The sequence below is a fragment of the Telmatherina bonti genome (assembly GCF_933228915.1).
Source record: "Telmatherina bonti genome assembly, chromosome: 10".
Classification (NCBI taxonomy): Eukaryota; Metazoa; Chordata; class Actinopteri; order Atheriniformes; family Telmatherinidae; genus Telmatherina; species Telmatherina bonti.
Window position 1 is genome coordinate 41,522,396 of NC_136628.1, and position 20,237 is coordinate 41,542,632.

The following is a 20,237-nucleotide window of genomic DNA, read 5'->3' on the forward strand; positions in this document are numbered from 1 at the left end:
TGGTCCTGGTTCTAGTCCTGGTTCTAGTTCTGGTTCTGGTTCTAGTTCTGGTCCTGGTTCTCGTTAGACTAGGAGAAAAAGTGGACGACATTGCTGAAGGGAGAGAGGCAGTGGTCCTGGTCCTATTTCTGGTCCTGGTTCTAGTCGTGGTTCTAGTTCTGGTCCTGGTTCTAGTCCTGGTTCTGGTTCTAGTCCTGCTCCTAGTTCTGGTCCTGGTTCTAGTTCTGGTCCTGGTTCTAGTCCTGGTCCTAGTTCTGGTCCTGGTTCTAGTCCTGGTTCTAGTTCTGGTCCTGGTTCTAGTCCTGGTCCTAGTTCTGGTCCTGGTTCTAGTCCTGGTTCTAGTTCTGGTCCTGGTTCTAGTCCTGGTTCTAGTTCTGGTCCTGGTTCTAGTCCTGGTCCTAGTTCTGGTCCTGGTTCTAGTTAGACTAGGAGAAAAAGTGGACGACATTGCTGAAGGGAGAGAGGCAGTGGTCCTGGTCCTATTTCTGGTCCTGGTTCTAGTCCTGGTTCTAGTTCTGGTCCTGGTTCTAGTCCTGGTCCTAGTTCTGGTCCAGGTTCTAGTTCTGGTTCTGGTTTTAGTTCTGGTCCTGGTTCTAGTCCTGGTCCTAGTTCTGGTCCTGGTCCTATTTCTGGTCCTGGTTCTAGTCCTGGTTCTAGTTAGACTAGGATAAAAAGTGGACGACATTGCTGAAGAGAGAGAGGCAGTGGTCCTGGTCCTATTTCTGGTCCTGGTTCTAGTCCTGGTTCTAGTTATGGTCCTGGTTCTAGTCCTGGTCCTAGTTCTGGTCCTGGTTCTAGTTCTGGTTCTGGTTTTAGTTCTTTTCCTGGTTCTAGTTAGACTAGGAGAAAAAGTGGACGACATTGCTGAAGGGAGAGAGGCAGTGGTCCTGGTCCTATTTCTTGTCCTGGTTCTAGTCCTGGTTCTAGTTCTGGCCCTGGTTCTAGTTCTGGTCCTGGTTCTAGTTAGACTAGGAGAAAAAGTGGACGACATTGCTGAACGAGAGAGGCAGTGGTCCTGGTCCTATTTCTGGTCCTGGTTCTAGTCCTGGTCCTAGTTCTGGTCCTGGTTCTAATTCTGGTTCTAGTTTTAGTTCTGGTCCTGGTTCTAGTTATACTAGGAGAAAAAGTGGACGACATTGCTGAAGGGAGAGAGGCAGTGGTCCTGGTCCTATTTCTGGTCCTGGTTCTAGTCCTGGTTCTAGTTCTGGTCCTGGTTCTAATTCTGGTTCTAGTTTTAGTTCTGGTCCTGGTTCTAGTTAGACTAGGAGAAAAAGTGGACGACATTGCTGAAGGGAGAGAGGCAGTGGTCCTGGTCCTATTTCTGGTCCTGGTTCTAGTCCTGGTTCTAGTTCTGGTCCTGGTTCTAGTCCTGGTCCTATTTCTGGTCCTGGTTCTGGTCCTGGTTATAGTTCTGGTCCTGGTTCTAATTCTGGTTCTGGTTTTAGTTCTGGTCCTGGTTCTAGTTAGACTATGAGAAAAAGTGGACGACATTGCTGAAGGGAGAGAGGCAGTTGTCCTGGTCCTATTTCTGGTCCTGGTTCTAGTCCTGGTTCTAGTTCTGGTCCTGGTTCTAATTCTGGTTCTAGTTCTAGTTCTGGTCCTGGTTCTAGTTAGACTAGGAGAAAAAGTGGACGACATTGCTGAAGGGAGAGAGGCAGTGGTCCTGCTCCTATTTCTGGTCCTGGTTCTAGTCCTGGTCCTATTTCTGGTCCTGGTTCTAGTCCTGGTTCTAGTTCTGGTCCTGGTTCTAGTTCTGGTTCTGGTTTTAGTTCTGGTCCTGGTTCTAGTTAGACTAGGAGAAAAAGTGGACGACATTGCTGAAGGGAGAGAGGCAGTGGTCCTGGTCCTATTTCTGGTCCTTGTTCTAGTCCTGGATCTACTTCTGGTCCTGGTTCTAGTTCTGGTTCTAGTTTTAGTTCTGGTCCTGGTTCTAGTTAGACTAGGAGAAAAAGTGGACGACATTGCTGAAGGGAGAGAGGCAGTGGTCCTGGTCCTATTTCTGGTCCTGGTTCTAAGTCCTGGTTCTAGTTCTGGTTCTGGTTCTAGTTCTGGTTCTGGTTTTAGTTCTGGTACTTGTTCTAGTTAGACTAGGAGAAAAAGTGGACAACATTTCTGAAGGGAGAGAGGCAGTGGTCCTGGTCCCAGTTCTGGTCCTGGTTCTAGTTCTGGTTCTAGTTCTGGTTCTGGTTTTAGTTCTGGTACTTGTTCTAGTTAGACTAGGAGAAAAAGTGGACGACATTGCTGAAGGGAGAGAGGAAGTGGTCCTGGTCCTATTTCTGGTCCTGGTTCAAGTCCTGGTCCTAGTTCTGGTCCTGGTTCTGGTTCTGGTTCTGGTTTTAGTTCTGGTCCTGGTTCTAGTTAGACTAGGAGAAAAAGTGGACAACATTGCTGAAGGGAGAGAGGCAGTGGTCCTGGTCCTATTTCTGGTCCTGGTTCTAGTTCTGGTTCTAGTTCTGGTCCTGGTTCTAGTTCTGGTTCTGGTTTTAGTTCTGGTCCTGGTTCTAGTTCTGGTCCTGGTTCTATTCCCGGTTCTAGTTCTGGTCCTGGTTCTAGTTCTGGTCCTGGTTCTAGTTAGACTAGGAGAAAAAGTGGACGACATTGCTGAAGGGAGAGAGGCAGTGGTCCTGGTCCTATTTCTGGTCCTGGTTCTAGTTCTGGTTCTGGTTTTAGTTCTGGTCCTTGTTCTAGTCCTGGTCCTAGTTCTTGTCCTGGTTCTAGTTCTGGTTCTAGTTCTGGTCCTGGTTCTAGTTCTGGTCCTGGTTCTAGTTAGACTAGGAGAAAAAGTGGACGACATTGCTGAAGGGAGAGAGGCAGTGGTCCTGGTCCTATTTCTGGTCCTGGTTCTAGTTCTGGTTCTGGTTTTAGTTCTGGTCCTAGTTCTGGTCCTGGTCCTATTTCTTGTCCTGGTTCTAGTCCTGGTTCTAGTTCTGGTCCTGGTTCTAGTTCTGGTCCTGGTTCTAGTTCTGGTCCTGGTTCTAGTGAGACTAGGAGAAAACGTGGACGACATTGCTGAAGGGAGAGAGGCAGTGGTCCTGGTCCTATTTCTGGTCCTGGTTCTAGTTCTGGTTCTGGTTTTAGTTCTGGTCCTTGTTCTAGTCCTGGTCCTAGTTCTTGTCCTGGTTCTAGTTCTGGTCCTGGTTCTAGTTAGACTAGGATAAAAAGTGGACGACATTGCTAAAGGGAGAGAGGCAGTGGTCCTGGTCCTATTTCTGGTCCTGGTTCTAGTCCTGGTTCTAGTTCTGGTCCTGGTCCTAGTTCTGGTCCTGGTTCTGGTCCTGGTCCTAGTTCTGGTCCTGGTTCTAGTTCTGGTCCTGGTTCTAGTTAGACTAGGATAAAAAGTGGACGACATTGCTAAAGGGAGAGAGGCAGTGGTCCTGGTCCTATTTCTGGTCCTGGTTCTAGTCCTGGTCCTAGTTCTGGTCCTGGTTCTAGTCCTGGTCCTAGTTCTGGTCCTGGTTCTAGTCCTGGTTCTAGTTCTGGTCCTGGTTCTAGTCCTGGTCCTAGTTCTGGTCCTGGTTCTGGTTCTGGTTCTGGTTTTAGTTCTGGTCCTGGTTCTAGTTAGACTAGGAGAAAAAGTGGACGACATTGCTGAAGGGAGAGAGGCAGTGGTCCTGGTCCTAGTTCTGGTCCTGGTTCTAGTTCAGGTTCTAGTTCTGGTCCTGGTTCTAGTTCTGGTTCTGGTTTTAGTTCTGGTCCTGGTTCTAGTTAGACTAGGAGAAAAAGTGGACGACATTGCTGAAGGGAGAGAGGCAGTGGTCCTGGTCCGATTTCTGGTCCTGGTTCTAGTCCTGGTTCTAGTTCTGGTCCTGGTTCTGGTCCTGGTCCTAGTTCTGGTCCTGGTTCTAGTTCTGGTCCTGGTTCTAGTCCTGGTCCTAGTTCTGGTCCTGGTTCTAGTTCTGGTCCTGGTTCTAGTTCTGGTCCTGGTTCTAGTTAGACTAGGAGAAAAAGTGGACGACATTGCTGAAGGGAGAGAGGCAGTGGTCCTGGTCCTATTTCTGGTCCTGGTTCTTGTTCTGGTTCTAGTTCTGGTTCTGGTTCTAGTTCTGGTCCTGGTTATAGTTAGACTAGGAGAAAAAGTGGACGACATTGCTGAAGGGAGAGAGGCAGTGGTCCTGGTCCTATTTCTGGTCCTGGTCTTATTTCTGGTCCTGGATCTAGTCCTGGTTCTAGTTCTGGTCCTGGTTCTAGTCCTGGTCCTTGTTCTGGTCCTGGTTCTAGTTCTGGTCCTGGTTCTAGTCCTGGTTCTAGTTCTGGTCCTGGTTCTAGTTCTGGTTCTGGTTTTAGTTCTGGTCCTGGTTCTTGTTCTGGTCCTGGTTCTAGTTCTGGTCCTGGTTCTAGTTAGACTAGGAGAAAAAGTGGACGACATTGCTGAAGGGAGAGAGGCAGTGGTCCTGGTCCTATTTCTGGTCCTGGTTCTAGTCCTGGTTCTAGTTCTGGTCCTGGTTCTAGTCCTGGTCCTAGTTCTGGTCCTGGTTCTAGGTCTGGTTCTGGTTTTAGTTCTGGTCCTTGTTCTAGTTAGACTAGGAGAAAAAGTGGACGACATTCCTAAAGGGAGAGAGGCAGTGGTCCTGGTCCTATTTCTGGTCCTGGTTCTAGTGCTGGTTCTAGTTCTGGTCCTGGTTCTAGTCCTGGTCCTAGTTCTGGTCCTGGTTCTGGTTCTGGTTCTGGTTTTAGTTCTGGTCCTTGTTCTAGTTAGACTAGGAGAAAAAGTGGACGACATTGCTGAAGGGAGAGGCAGTGGTCCTGGTCTTATTTCTGGTCCTGGATCTAGTCCTGGTTCTAGTTCTGGTCCATGTTCTAGTCCTGGTCCTAGTTCTGGTCCTGGTCCTAGTTCTGGTCCTGGTTCTAGTCCTGGTTCTAGTTCTGGTCCTGGTTCTAGTTCCGGTCCTAGTTCTGGTCCTGGTTCTAGGTCTGGTTCTGGTTTTAGTTCTGGTCCTGGTTCTAGTCCTGGTCCTAGTTCTGGTCCTGGTCCTATTTCTGGTCCTGGTTCTAGTCCTGGTTCTAGTTCTGGTCCTGGTTCTAGTTCTGGTTCTGGTTCTAGTTCTGGTCCTGGTTCTAGTTAGACTAGGAGACAAATTGGACGACATTGCTGAAGGGAGAGAGGCAGTGGTCCTGGTCCTATTTCTGGTCCTGGTTCTACTCCTGGTTCTAGTTCTGGTCCTGGTTCTAGTCCTGGTCCTAGTTCTGGTCCTGGTTCTAGGTCTGGTTCTGGTTTTAGTTCTGGTCCTGGTTCTAGTCCTGGTCTTAGTTCTGGTCCTGGTCCTATTTCTGGTCCTGGTTCTAGTCCTGGTTCTAGTTCTGGTCCTGGTTCTAGTTCTGGTTCTGGTTCTAGTTCTAGTCCTGGTTCTAGTTAGACTAGGAGAAAAAGTCGACGACATTGCTGAAGGGAGAGAGGCAGTGGTCCTGGTCCTATTTCTGGTCCTGGTTCTAGTCCTGGTTCTGGTTCTAGTCCTGCTCCTAGTTCTGGTCCTGGTTCTAGTTCTGGTCCTGGTTCTAGTCCTGGTCCTAGTTCTGGTCCTGGTTCTAGTTCTGGTCCTGGTTCTAGTCCTGGTTCTAGTTCTGGTCCTGGTTATAGTTCTGGTCCTGGTTATAGTTCTGGTCCTGGTTATAGTTCTGGTCCTGGTTCTAGTTAGACTAGGAGAAAAAGTGGACGACATTGCTGAAGGGAGAGAGGCAGTGGTCCTGGTCCTATTTCTGGTCCTGGTTCTAGTCCTGGTTCTAGTTCTGGTCCTGGTTCTAATTCTGGTTCTAGTTTTAGTTCTGGTCCTGGTTCTAGTTATACTAGGAGAAAAAGTGGACGACATTGCTGAAGGGAGAGAGGCAGTTGTCCTGGTCCTATTTCTGGTCCTGGTTCTAGTCCTGGTTCTAGTTCTGGTCCTGGTTCTAATTCTGGTTCTAGTTTTTGTTCTGGTCCTGGTTCTAGTTAGACTAGGAGAAAAAGTGGACGACATTGCTGAAGGGAGAGAGGCAGTGGTCCTGGTCCTATTTCTGGTCCTGGTTCTAGTCCTGGTTCTAGTTCTGGTCCTGGTTCTAGTCCTGGTCCTAGTTCTGGTCCTGGTTCTAGTTCTGTTTCTGGTTTTAGTTCTGGTCCTGGTTCTAGTTAGACTAGGAGAAAAAGTGGACGACATTGCTGAAGGGAGAGAGGCAGTGGTCCTGGTCCTATTTCTGGTCCTTGTTCTAGTCCTGGATCTACTTCTGGTCCTGGTTCTAGTCCTGGTCCTTGTTCTGGTCCTGGTCCTATTTCTGGTCCTGGTTCTAGTCCTGGTTCTAGTTATGGTTCTAGTTCTGGTTCTAGTTTTAGTTCTGGTCCTGGTTCTAGTTAGACTAGGAGAAAAAGTGGACGACATTGCTGAAGGGAGAGAGGCAGTGGACCTGGTCCTATTTCTGGTCCTGGTTCTAGTCCTGGTTCTAGTTCTGGTCCTGGTTCTAGTCCTGGTCCTAGTTCTGGTCCTGGTTCTAGTTCTGTTTCTGGTTTTAGTTCTGGTCCTGGTTCTAGTTAGACTAGGAGAAAAAGTGGACAACATTACTGAAGGGAGAGAGGCAGTGGTCCTGGTCCTATTTCTGGTCCTTGTTCTAGTCCTGGATCTACTTCTGGTCCTGGTTCTAGTTCTGGTTCTAGTTTTAGTTCTGGTCCTGGTTCTAGTTAGACTAGGAGAAAAAGTGGACGACATTACTGAAGGGAGAGAGGCAGTGGTCCTGGTCCTATTTCTGGTCCTTGTTCTAGTCCTGGATCTACTTCTGGTCCTGGTTCTAGTTCTGGTTCTGGTTCTAGTTCTGGTTCTGGTTTTAGTTCTGGTACTTGTTCTAGTTAGACTAGGAGAAAAAGTGGACAACATTTCTGAAGGGAGAGAGGCAGTGGTCCTGGTCCTAGTTCTGGTCCTGGTTCTAGTTCTGGTTCTAGTTCTGGTTCTGGTTTTAGTTCTGGTCCTGGTTCTAGTTAGACTAGGAGAAAAAGTGGACGACATTGCTGAAGGGAGAGAGGCAGTGGTCCTGGTCCTAGTTCTGGTCCTAGTTCTGGTCCTGGTTCTAGTTCTGGTTCTGGTTTTAGTTCTGGTCCTGGTTCTAGTTAGACTAGGAGAAAAAGTGGACGACATTGCTGAAGGGAGAGAGGCAGTGGTCCTGGTCCTATTTCTGGTCCTGGTTCAAGTCCTGGTCCTAGTTCTGGTCCTGGTTCTGGTTCTGGTTCTGGTTTTAGTTCTGGTCCTGGTTCTAGTTAGACTAGGAGAAAAAGTGGACGACATTGCTGAAGGGAGAGAGGCAGTGGTCCTGGTCCTATTTCTGGTCCTGGTTCTAGTTCTGGTTCTAGTTCTGGTCCTGGTTCTAGTTCTGGTTCTGGTTTTAGTTCTGGTCCTGGTTCTAGTTCTGGTCCTGGTTCTAGTCCCGGTTCTAGTTCTGGTCCTGGTTCTAGTTCTGGTCCTGGTTCTAGTTAGACTAGGAGAAAAAGTGGACGACATTGCTGAAGGGAGAGAGGCAGTGGTCCTGGTCCTATTTCTGGTCCTGGTTCTAGTCCTGGTTCTACTTCTGGTCCTGGTTCTAGTTCTGGTTCTAGTTTTTGTTCTGGTCCTGGTTCTAGTTAGACTAGGAGAAAAAGTGGACGACATTGCTGAAGGGAGAGAGGCAGTGGTCCTGGTCCTATTTCTTGTCCTGGTTCTAGTCCTGGTTCTAGTTCTGGTCCTGGTTCTAGTTCTGGTCCTGGTTCTAGTTCTGGTCCTGGTTCTAGTGAGACTAGGAGAAAACGTGGACGACATTGCTGAAGGGAGAGAGGCAGTGTTCCTGGACCTATTTCTGGTCCTGGTTCTAGTTCTGGTTCTGGTTTTAGTTCTGGTCCTTGTTCTAGTTAGACTCGGAGAAAAAGTGGATGACATTGCTGAAGGGAGAGAGGCAGTGGTCCTGGTCCTATTTCTGGTCCTAGTTCTGGTCCTGGTTCTAGTTCTGGTCCTGGTTCTAGTTCTGGTCCTGGTTCTAGTCCTGGTTCTAGTTCTGGTCCTGGTTCTAGTTCTGGTCCTGGTTCTAGTACTGGTCCTGGTTCTAGTTAGACTAGGAGAAAAAGTGGACGACATTGCTGAAGGGAGAGAGGCAGTGGTCCTGGTCCTATTTCTGGTCCTGGTTCTGGTCCTGGTCCTATTTCTGGTCCTGGTTCTAGTCCTGGTTCTGGTTTTAGTTCTGGTCCTTGTTCTAGTTAGACTCGGAGAAAAAGTGGACGACATTGCTGAAGGGAGAGAGGCAGTGGTCCTGGTCCTATTTCTGGTCCTGGTTCTAGTTCTGGTTCTGGTTTTAGTTCTGGTCCTTGTTCTAGTTAGACTCGTAGAAAAAGTGGATGACATTGCTGAAGGGAGAGAGGCAGTGGTCCTGGTCCTATTTCTGGTCCTAGTTCTGGTCCTGGTTCTAGTTCTGGTCCTGGTTCTAGTCCTGGTTCTAGTTCTGGTCCTGGTTCTAGTTCTGGTCCTGGTTCTAGTACTGGTCCTGGTTCTAGTTAGACTAGGAGAAAAAGTGGACGACATTGCTGAAGGGAGAGAGGCAGTGGTCCTGGTCCTATTTCTGGTCCTGGTTCTAGTCCTGGTCCTAGTTCTGGTCCTGGTTCTAGTTCTGGTTCTGGTTTTAGTTCTGGTCCTGGTTCTAGTTAGACTAGGAGAAAAAGTGGACGACATTGCTGAAGGGAGAGAGGCAGTGGTCCTGGTCCTATTTCTGGTCCTGGTTCTAGTTCTGGTTCTCGTTCTGGTTCTTGTTCTTGTTCTGGTCCTGGTTCTGGTCCTGGTTCTAGTTCTGGTCCTGGTTCTAGTTAGACTAGGAGAAAAAGTGGACGACATTGCTGAAGGGAGAGGCAGTGGTCCTGGTCTTATTTCTGGTCCTGGATCTAGTCCTGGTTCTAGTTCTGGTCCTGGTTCTAGTCCTGGTCCTTGTTCTGGTCCTGGTTCTAGTTCTGGTCCTGGTTCTAGTCCTGGTTCTAGTTCTGGTCCTGGTTCTAGTTCTGGTCCTGGTTCTAGTTCTGGTCCTGGTTCTAGTTCTGGTCCTGGTTCTAGTTCTGGTCCTGGTTCTAGTTAGACTAGGAGAAAAAGTGGACGACATTGCTGAAGGGAGAGAGGCAGTGGTCCTGGTCCTATTTCTGGTCCTTGTTCTAGTCCTGGATCTACTTCTGGTCCTGGTTCTAGTTCTGGTTCTAGTTTTAGTTCTGGTCCTGGTTCTAGTTAGACTAGGAGAAAAAGTGGACGACATTGCTGAAGGGAGAGAGGCAGTGGACCTGGTCCTATTTCTGGTCCTGGTTCTAGTCCTGGTTCTAGTTCTGGTCCTGGTTCTAGTCCTGGTCCTAGTTCTGGTCCTGGTTCTAGTTCTGTTTCTGGTTTTAGTTCTGGTCCTGGTTCTAGTTAGACTAGGAGAAAAAGTGGACAACATTACTGAAGGGAGAGAGGCAGTGGTCCTGGTCCTATTTCTGGTCCTTGTTCTAGTCCTGGATCTACTTCTGGTCCTGGTTCTAGTTCTGGTTCTAGTTTTAGTTCTGGTCCTGGTTCTAGTTAGACTAGGAGAAAAAGTGGACGACATTACTGAAGGGAGAGAGGCAGTGGTCCTGGTCCTATTTCTGGTCCTTGTTCTAGTCCTGGATCTACTTCTGGTCCTGGTTCTAGTTCTGGTTCTGGTTCTAGTTCTGGTTCTGGTTTTAGTTCTGGTACTTGTTCTAGTTAGACTAGGAGAAAAAGTGGACAACATTTCTGAAGGGAGAGAGGCAGTGGTCCTGGTCCTAGTTCTGGTCCTGGTTCTAGTTCTGGTTCTAGTTCTGGTTCTGGTTTTAGTTCTGGTCCTGGTTCTAGTTAGACTAGGAGAAAAAGTGGACGACATTGCTGAAGGGAGAGAGGCAGTGGTCCTGGTCCTATTTCTGGTCCTGGTTCAAGTCCTGGTCCTAGTTCTGGTCCTGGTTCTGGTTCTGGTTCTTGTTTTAGTTCTGGTCCTGGTTCTAGTTAGACTAGGAGAAAAAGTGGACGACATTGCTGAAGGGAGAGAGGCAGTGGTCCTGGTCCTATTTCTGGTCCTGGTTCTAGTTCTGGTTCTAGTTCTGGTCCTGGTTCTAGTTCTGGTTCTGGTTTTAGTTCTGGTCCTGGTTCTAGTTCTGGTCCTGGTTCTAGTCCCGGTTCTAGTTCTGGTCCTGGTTCTAGTTCTGGTCCTGGTTCTAGTTAGACTAGGAGAAAAAGTGGACGACATTGCTGAAGGGAGAGAGGCAGTGGTCCTGGTCCTATTTCTGGTCCTGGTTCTAGTCCTGGTTCTACTTCTGGTCCTGGTTCTAGTTCTGGTTCTAGTTTTTGTTCTGGTCCTGGTTCTAGTTAGACTAGGAGAAAAAGTGGACGACATTGCTGAAGGGAGAGAGGCAGTGTTCCTGGACCTATTTCTGGTCCTGGTTCTAGTTCTGGTCCTTGTTCTAGTTAGACTCGGAGAAAAAGTGGACGACATTGCTGAAGGGAGAGAGGCAGTGTTCCTGGACCTATTTCTGGTCCTGGTTCTAGTTCTGGTCCTTGTTCTAGTTAGACTCGGAGAAAAAGTGGACGACATTGCTGAAGGGAGAGAGGCAGTGGTCCTGGTCCTATTTCTGGTCCTGGTTCTAGTTCTGGTTCTAGTTCTGGTCCTGGTTCTAGTTCTGGTTCTGGTTTTAGTTCTGGTCCTGGTTCTAGTTCTGGTCCTGGTTCTAGTCCCGGTTCTAGTTCTGGTCCTGGTTCTAGTTCTGGTCCTGGTTCTAGTTAGACTAGGAGAAAAAGTGGACGACATTGCTGAAGGGAGAGAGGCAGTGGTCCTGGTCCTATTTCTGGTCCTAGTTCTGGTCCTGGTTCTAGTTCTGGTCCTGGTTCTAGTTCTGGTCCTGGTTCTAGTCCTGGTTCTAGTTCTGGTCCTGGTTCTAATTCTGGTTCTAGTTTTTGTTCTGGTCCTGGTTCTAGTTAGACTAGGAGAAAAAGTGGACGACATTGCTGAAGGGAGAGAGGCAGTGGTCCTGGTCCTATTTCTGGTCCTGGTTCTGGTCCTGGTCCTATTTCTGGTCCTGGTTCTGGTCCTGGTCCTATTTCTGGTCCTGGTTCTAGTCCTGGTTCTGGTTTTAGTTCTGGTCCTTGTTCTAGTTAGACTCGGAGAAAAAGTGGACGACATTGCTGAAGGGAGAGAGGCAGTGGTCCTGGTCCTATTTCTGGTCCTGGTTCTAGTTCTGGTTCTGGTTTTAGTTCTGGTCCTTGTTCTAGTTAGACTCGTAGAAAAAGTGGATGACATTGCTGAAGGGAGAGAGGCAGTGGTCCTGGTCCTATTTCTGGTCCTAGTTCTGGTCCTGGTTCTAGTTCTGGTCCTGGTTCTAGTCCTGGTTCTAGTTCTGGTCCTGGTTCTAGTTCTGGTCCTGGTTCTAGTACTGGTCCTGGTTCTAGTTAGACTAGGAGAAAAAGTGGACGACATTGCTGAAGGGAGAGAGGCAGTGGTCCTGGTCCTATTTCTGGTCCTGGTTCTAGTCCTGGTCCTAGTTCTGGTCCTGGTTCTAGTTCTGGTTCTGGTTTTAGTTCTGGTCCTGGTTCTAGTTAGACTAGGAGAAAAAGTGGACGACATTGCTGAAGGGAGAGAGGCAGTGGTCCTGGTCCTATTTCTGGTCCTGGTTCTAGTTCTGGTTCTCGTTCTGGTTCTTGTTCTTGTTCTGGTCCTGGTTCTGGTCCTGGTTCTAGTTCTGGTCCTGGTTCTAGTTAGACTAGGAGAAAAAGTGGACGACATTGCTGAAGGGAGAGAGGCAGTGGTCCTGGTCTTATTTCTGGTCCTGGATCTAGTCCTGGTTCTAGTTCTGGTCCTGGTTCTAGTCCTGGTCCTTGTTCTGGTCCTGGTTCTAGTTCTGGTCCTGGTTCTAGTCCTGGTTCTAGTTCTGGTCCTGGTTCTAGTTCTGGTCCTGGTTCTAGTTCTGGTCCTGGTTCTAGTTAGACTAGGAGAAAAAGTGGACGACATTGCTGAAGGCAGAGAGGCAGTGGTCCTGGTCCTATTTCTGGTCCTGGTCCTATTTCTGGTCCTGGTTCTAGTCCTGGTTCTAGTTCTGGTCCTGGTTCTAGTCCTGGTCCTAGTTCTGGTCCTGGTTCTAGTCTGGTTCTGGTTTTAGTTCTGGTCCTGGTTCTAGTCCTGGTCCTAGTTCTGGTCCTGGTCCTATTTCTGGTCCTGGTTCTAGTCCTGGTTCTAGTTCTGGTCCTGGTTCTAGTTCTGGTTCTGGTTCTAGTTCTGGTCCTGGTTCTAGTTAGACTAGGAGAAAAAGTGGACGACATTGCTGAAGGGAGAGAGGCAGTGGTCCTGGTCCTATTTCTGGTCCTGGTTCTAGTCCTGGTTCTGGTTCTAGTCCTGCTCCTAGTTCTGGTCCTGGTTCTAGTTCTGGTCCTGGTTCTAGTCCTGGTCCTAGTTCTGGTCCTGGTTCTAGTTCTGGTCCTGGTTCTAGTCCTGGTTCTAGTTCTGGTCCTGGTTCTAGTTCTGGTCCTGGTTCTAGTTCTGGTCCTGGTTCTAGTTAGACTAGGAGAAAAAGTGGACGACATTGCTGAAGGGAGAGAGGCAGTGGTCCTGGTCCTATTTCTGGTCCTGGTTCTAGTCCTGGTCCTAGTTCTGGTCCTGGTTCTAGTCCTGGTCCTAGTTCTGGTCCTGGTTCTAGTCCTGGTTCTAGTTCTGGTCCTGGTTCTAGTCCTGGTTCTAGTTCTGGTCCTGGTTCTAGTTCTGGTTCTGGTTCTAGTTCTGGTCCTGGTTCTAGTTAGACTAGTAGAAAAAGTGGACGACATTGCTGAAGGGAGAGAGGCAGTGGTCCTGGTCCTATTTCTGGTCCTGGTTCTAGTCCTGGTTCTAGTTCTGGTCCTGGTTCTGGTCCTGGTCCTAGTTCTGGTCCTGGTTCTAGTTCTGGTCCTGGTTCTAGTCCTGGTTCTAGTTCTGGTCCTGGTTCTAGTTCTGGTCCTGGTTCTAGTTCTGGTCCTGGTTCTAGTTAGACTAGGAGAAAAAGTGGACGACATTGCTGAAGGGAGAGAGGCAGTGGTCCTGGTCCTATTTCTGGTCCTGGTTCTAGTCCTGGTCCTAGTTCTGGTCCTGGTTCTAGTTCTGGTTCTGGTTCTAGTTCTGGTCCTGGTTCTAGTCCTGGTTCTAGTTCTGGTCCTGGTTCTAGTTCTGGTCCTGGTTCTAGTACTGGTCCTGGTTCTAGTTAGACTAGGAGAAAAAGTGGACGACATTGCTGAAGGGAGAGAGGCAGTGGTCCTGGTCCTATTTCTGGTCCTGGTTCTAGTCCTGGTTCTAGTTCTGGTCCTGGTTCTAGTCCTGGTCCTAGTTCTGGTCCTGGTTCTAGTCCTGGTTCTAGTTCTGGTCCTGGTTCTAGTCCTGGTTCTAGTTCTGGTCCTGGTTCTAGTTCTGGTTCTGGTTCTAGTTCTGGTCCTGGTTCTAGTTAGACTAGTAGAAAAAGTGGACGACATTGCTGAAGGGAGAGAGGCAGTGGTCCTGGTCCTATTTCTGGTCCTGGTTCTAGTCCTGGTTCTAGTTCTGGTCCTGGTTCTGGTCCTGGTCCTAGTTCTGGTCCTGGTTCTAGTTCTGGTCCTGGTTCTAGTCCTGGTTCTAGTTCTGGTCCTGGTTCTAGTTCTGGTCCTGGTTCTAGTTCTGGTCCTGGTTCTAGTTAGACTAGGAGAAAAAGTGGACGACATTGCTGAAGGGAGAGAGGCAGTGGTCCTGGTTCTTGTTCTGGTCCTAGTTCTGGTCCTGGTCCTATTTCTGGTCCTGGTTCTAGTTCTGGTTCTGGTTCTGGTCCTGGTCCTTGTTCTGGTCCTAGTTCTGGTCCTGGTCCTATTTCTGGTCCTGGTTCTAGTTCTGGTCCTGGTTCTGGTCCTGGTTCTAGTTCTGGTCCTAGTTCTGGTCCTGGTCCTATTTCTGGTCCTGGTTCTAGTTCTGGTCCTGGTTCTAGTTCTGGTTCTAGTTCTGGTTCTGGTTCTAGTTCTGGTTCTGGTTCTAGTTCTGGTCCTGGTTATAGTTAGACTAGGAGAAAAAGTGGACGACATTGCTGAAGGGAGAGAGGCAGTGGTCCTGGTCTTATTTCTGGTCCTGGATCTAGTCCTGGTTCTAGTTCTGGTCCTGGTTCTAGTCCTGGTCCTTGTTCTGGTCCTTGTTCTAGTTCTGGTCCTGGTTCTAGTCCTGGTTCTAGTTCTGGTCCTGGTTCTAGTTCTGGTCCTGGTTCTAGTTCTGGTCCTGGTTCTAGTTAGACTAGGAGAAAAAGTGGACGACATTGCTGAAGGGAGAGAGGCAGTGGTCCTGGTCCTATTTCTGGTCCTGGTTCTAGTCCTGGTTCTAGTTCTGGTCCTGGTTCTAGTCCTGGTCCTAGTTCTGGTCCTGGTTCTAAGTCTGGTTCTGGTTTTAGTTCTGGTCCTGGTTCTAGTCCTGGTCCTAGTTCTGGTCCTGGTCCTATTTCTGGTCCTGGTTCTAGTCCTGGTTCTAGTTCTGGTCCTGGTTCTAGTTCTGGTTCTGGTTCTAGTTCTGGTCCTGGTTCTAGTTAGACTAGGAGAAAAAGTGGACGACATTGCTGAAGGGAGAGAGGCAGTGGTCCTGGTCCTATTTCTGGTCCTGGTTCTAGTCCTGGTTCTGGCTCTAGTCCTGCTCCTAGTTCTGGTCCTGGTTCTAGTTCTGGTCCTGGTTCTAGTCCTGGTCCTAGTTCTGGTCCTGGTTCTAGTTCTGGTCCTGGTTCTAGTCCTGGTTCTAGTTCTGGTCCTGGTTCTAGTTCTGGTCCTGGTTCTAGTTCTGGTTCTGGTTCTAGTTCTGGTCCTGGTTCTAGTCCTGGTTCTGGTTCTAGTCCTGCTCCTAGTTCTGGTCCTGGTTCTAGTTCTGGTCCTGGTTCTAGTCCTGGTCCTAGTTCTGGTCCTGGTTCTAGTTCTGGTCCTGGTTCTAGTCCTGGTTCTAGTTCTGGTCCTGGTCCTGGTTCTAGTCCTGGTCCTAGTTCTGGTCCTGGTTCTAGTCCTGGTTCTAGTTCTGGTCCTGGTTCTAGTCCTGGTTCTAGTTCTGGTCCTGGTTCTAGTCCTGGTCCTAGTTTTGGTCCTGGTTCTAGTTAGACTAGTAGAAAAAGTGGACGACATTGCTGAAGGGAGAGAGGCAGTGGTCCTGGTCCTATTTCTGGTCCTGGTTCTAGTCCTGGTTCTAGTTCTGGTCCTGGTTCTAGTCCTGGTCCTAGTTCTGGTCCTGGTTCTAGTTCTGGTTCTGATTTTAGTTCTGGTCCTGGTTCTAGTCCTGGTCCTAGTTCTGGTCCTGGTCTTATTTCGGGTCCTGGATCTAGTCCTGGTTCTTGTTCTGGTCCTGGTTCTAGTTAGACTAGGATAAAAAGTGGACGACATTGCTGAAGGGAGAGAGGCAGTGGTCCTGGTCCTATTTCTGGTCCTGGTTATAGTCCTGGTTCTAGTTCTGGTCCTGGTTCTAGTCCTGGTCCTGGTTCTAGGTCCTGGTTCTAGTTCTGGTTCTGGTTTTAGTTCTGGTCCTGGTTCTAGTTAGACTAGGAGAAAAAGTGGACGACATTGCTGAAGGGAGAGAGGCAGTGGTCCTGGTCCTATTTCTGGTCCTGGTTCTAGTCCTGGTCCTAGTTAAGGTCCTGGTTCTAGTTCTGGTTCTGGTTTTAGTTCTGGTCCTGGTTCTAGTTAGACTAGGAGAAAAAGTGGACGACATTGCTGAAGGGAGAGAGGCAGTGGTCCTGGTCCTATTTCTGGTCCTGGTTCTAGTCCTGGTTCTAGTTCTGGTCCTGGTCCTATTTCTGGTCCTGGTTCTAGTTCTGGTTCTAGTTCTGGTCCTGGTTATAGTTAGACTAGGAGAAAAAGTGGACGACATTGCTGAAGGGAGAGGCAGTGGATCTGGTCTTATTTCTGGTCCTGGATCTAGTCCTGGTTCTAGTTCTGGTCCTGGTTCTGGTCCTGGTCCTTGTTCTGGTCCTGGTTCTAGTTCTGGTCCTGGTTCTAGTCCTGGTTCTAGTTCTGGTCCTGGTTCTAGTTCTGGTCCTGGTTCTAGTTCTGGTCCTGGTTCTAGTTCTGGTCCTGGTTCTGGTTTTAGTTCTGGTCCTGGTTATAGTTAGACTAGGAGAAAAAGTGGACGACATTGCTGAAGGGAGAGAGGCAGTGGTCCTGGTCTTATTTCGGGTCCTGGATCTAGTCCTGGTTCTAGTTCTGGTCCTGGTTCTGGTCCTGGTCCTTGTTCTGGTCCTGGTTCTAGTTCTGGTCCTGGTTCTGGTCCTGGTCCTTGTTCTGGTCCTGGTTCTAGTTCTGGTCCTGGTTCTAGTCCTGGTTCTAGTTCTGGTCCTGGTTCTAGTCCTGGTCCTAGTTCTGGTCCTGGTTCTAGGTCTGGTTCTGGTTTTAGTTCTGGTCCTGGTTCTGGTTCTGGTCCTGGTTCTAGTTCTGGTCCTGGTTCTAGTCCTGGTCCTAGTTCTGGTCCTGGTTCTAGGTCTGGTTCTGGTTTTAGTTCTGGTCCTGGTTCTAGTCCTGGTTCTAGTTCTGGTCCTGGTTCTAGTCCTGGTCCTAGTTCTGGTCCTGGTTCTAGGTCTGGTTCTGGTTTTAGTTCTGGTCCTGGTTCTAGTCCTGGTCCTAGTTCTGGACCTGGTCCTATTTCTGGTCCTGGTTCTAGTCCTGGTTCTAGTTCTGGTCCTGGTTCTAGTTCTGGTTCTGGTTCTAGTTCTGGTCCTGGTTCTAGTTAGACTAGGAGAAAAAGTGGACGACATTGCTGAAGGGAGAGAGGCAGTGGTCCTGGTCCTATTTCTGGTCCTGGTTCTAGTCCTGGTTCAAGTTCTAGTCCTGCTCCTAGTTCTGGTCCTGGTTCTAGTTCTGGTCCTGGTTATAGTCCTGGTCCTAGTTCTGGTCCTGGTTCTAGTTCTGGTCCTGGTTCTAGTCCTGGTTCTAGTTCTGGTCCTGGTTCTAGTTCTGGTCCTGGTTATAGTTTTGGTCCTGGTTCTAGTTAGACTAGGAGAAAAAGTGGACGACATTGCTGAAGGGAGAGAGGCAGTGGTCCTGGTCCTATTTCTGGTCCTGGTTCTAGTCCTGGTTCTAGTTCTGGTCCTGGTTCTAGTCCTGGTCCTAGTTCTGGTCCTGGTTCTAGTCCTGGTCCTAGTTTTGGTCCTGGTTCTAGTTAGACTAGGAGAAAAAGTGGACGACATTGCTGAAGGGAGAGATGCAGTGGTCCTGGTCCTATTTCTGGTCCTGGTTCTATTCCTGGTTCTAGTTCTGGTCCTGGTTCTAGTCCTGGTCCTAGTTCTGGTCCTGGTTCTAGTTCTGGTTCTGGTTTTAGTTCTGGTCCTGGTTCTAGTCCTGGTCCTAGTTCTGGTCCTGGTCCTATTTCTTGTCCTGGTTCTAGTCCTTGTTCTAGTTCTGGTCCTGGTTCTAGTTAGACTAGGATAAAAAGTGGACGACATTGCTGAAGGGAGAGAGGCAGTGGTCCTGGTCCTATTTCTGGTCCTGGTTCTAGTCCTGGTTCTAGTTATGGTCCTGGTTCTAGTCCTGGTCCTAGTTCTGGTCCTGGTTCTAGTTCTGGTTCTGGTTTTAGTTCTTTTCCTGGTTCTAGTTAGACTAGGAGAAAAAGTGGACGACATTGCTGAAGGGAGAGAGGCAGTGGTCCTAGTCCTATTTCTTGTCCTGGTTCTAGTCCTGGTTCTAGTTCTGGCCCTGGTTCTAGTTCTGGTCCTGGTTCTAGTTAGACTAGGAGAAAAAGTGGACGACATTGCTGAAGGGAGAGAGGCAGTGGTCCTGGTCCTATTTCTGGTCCTGGTTCTAGTCCTGGTTCTAGTTCTGGTCCTGGTTCTAGTTCTTGTTCTGGGTTTAGTTCTGGTCCTGGTTCTAGTTCTGGTCCTGGTTCTAGTCCTGGTTCTAGTTCTGGTCCTGGTTCTAGTTCTGGTCCTGGTTCTAGTCCTGGTTCTAGTTCTGGTCCTGGTTCTAGTCCTGGTTCTAGTTCTGGTCCTGGTTCTAGTCCTGGTCCTATTTCTGGTCCTGGTTCTAGTCCTGGTTCTAGTTATGGTCCTGGTTCTAGTCCTGGTCCTAGTTCTGGTCCTGGTTCTAGTTCTGGTTCTGGTTTTAGTTCTTTTCCTGGTTCTAGTTAGACTAGGAGAAAAAGTGGACGACATTGCTGAAGGGAGAGAGGCAGTGGACCTGGTCCTATTTCTTGTCCTGGTTCTAGTCCTGGTTCTAGTTCTGGCCCTGGTTCTAGTTCTGGTCCTGGTTCTAGTTAGACTAGGAGAAAAAGTGGACGACATTGCTGAAGGGAGAGAGGCAGTGGTCCTGGTCCTATTTCTGGTCCTGGTTCTAGTTCAGGTTCTAGTTCTGGTCCTGGTTCTAGTTCTGGTTCTGGTTTTAGTTCTGGTCCATGGTTCTAGTTATACTAGGAGAAAAAGTGGACGACATTGCTGAAGGGAGAGAGGCAGTTGTCCTGGTCCTATTTCTGGTCCTGGTTCTAGTCCTGGTTCTAGTTCTGGTCCTGGTTCTAATTCTGGTTCTAGTTTTAGTTCTGGTCCTGGTTCTAGTTAGATTAGGAGAAAAAGTGGACGACATTGCTGAAGGGAGAGAGGCAGTGGTCCTGGTCCTATTTCTGGTCCTGGTTCTAGTCCTGGTTCTAGTTCTGGTCCTGGTTCTAGTCCTGGTCCTAGTTCTGGTCCTGGTTCTAGTTCTGTTTCTGGTTTTAGTTCTGGTCCTGGTTCTAGTTAGACTAGGAGAAAAAGTGGACGACATTGCTGAAGGGAGAGAGGCAGTGGTCCTGGTCCTATTTCTGGTCCTTGTTCTAGTCCTGGATCTACTTCTGGTCCTGGTTCTAGTCCTGGTTCTAGTTTTAGTTCTGGTCCTGGTTCTAGTTAGACTAGGAGAAAAAGTGGACGACATTGCTGAAGGGAGAGAGGCAGTGGTCCTGGTCCTATTTCTGGTCCTGGTTCTAGTCCTGGTTCTAGTTCTGGTTCTGGTTCTAGTTCTGGTTCTGGTTTTAGTTCTGGTACTTCTTCTAGTTAGACTAGGAGAAAAAGTGGACGACATTGCTGAAGGGAGAGAGGCAGTGGTCCTGGTCCTAGTTCTGGTCCTGGTTCTAGTTCTGGTTCTAGTTCTGGTTCTGGTTTTAGTTCTGGTCCTGGTTTTAGTTCTGGTCCTGGTTCTAGTTCTGGTCCTGGTTTTAATCCCGGTTATAGTTCTGGTCCTGGTTCTAGTTCTGGTCCTGGTTCTAGTTAGACTAGGAGAAAAAGTGGATGACATTGCTGAAGGGAGAGAGGCAGTGGTCCTGGTCCTATTTCTGGTCCTGGTTCTAGTCCTGGTTCTACTTCTGGTCCTGGTTCTAGTTCTGGTTCTAGTTTTTGTTCTGGTCCTGGTTCTAGTTAGACTAGGAGAAAAAGTGGACGACATTGCTGAAGGGAGAGAGGCAGTGGTCCTGGTCCTATTTCTGGTCCTGGTTCTAGTCCTGGTCCTAGTTCTGGTCCTGGTTCTAGTTCTGGTTCTGGTTTTAGTTCTGGTCCTGGTTCTAGTTAGACTAAGAGAAAAAGTGGACGACATTGCTAAAGGGAGAGAGGCAGTGGTCCTGGTCCTGGTTCTGGTCCTGGTTCTGTTTCTGGTTCTAGTTCTGGTCCTGGTTCTAGTTCTGGTTCTGGTTTTAGTTCTGGTCCTGGTTCTAGTTAGACTAGGAGAAAAAGTGGACGACATTGCTGAGGGGAGAGAGGCAGTGGTCCTGGTCCTATTTCTGGTCCTGGTTCTAGTCCTGGTCCTAGTTCTGGTCCTGGTTCTAGTTCTGGTTCTGGTTTTAGTTCTGGTCCTGGTTCTAGTTAGACTAGGAGAAAAAGTGAACGACATTGCTGAGGGGAGAGAGGCAATGGTCCTGGTCCTATTTCTGGTCCTGGTTCTAGTTCTGGTTCTAGTTCTGGTTCTGGTTCTAGTTCTGGTCATGGTTCTAGTTAGACTAGGAGAAAAAGTGGACGACATTGCTGAAGGGAGAGGCAGTGGTCCTGGTCCTATTTCTGGTCCTGGTTCTAGTCATGGTTCTAGTTCTGGTCCTGGTTCTAGTCCTGGTCCTATTTCTGGTCCTGGTTCTAGTTCTCGTCCTGGTCCTAGTTCTGGTCCTTGTTCTAGTTCTGGTCCTGGTTCTAGTCCTGGTTCTAGTTCTGGTCCTGGTTCTAGTCCTGGTCCTATTTCTGGTCCTGGTTCTAGTCCTGGTTCTAGTTCTGATCCTGGTTCTAGTCCTGGTCCTAGTTCTGGTCCTGGCTCTAGTTCTGGTCCTGGTTCTAGTCCTGGTTCTAGTTCTGGTCCTGGTTCTAG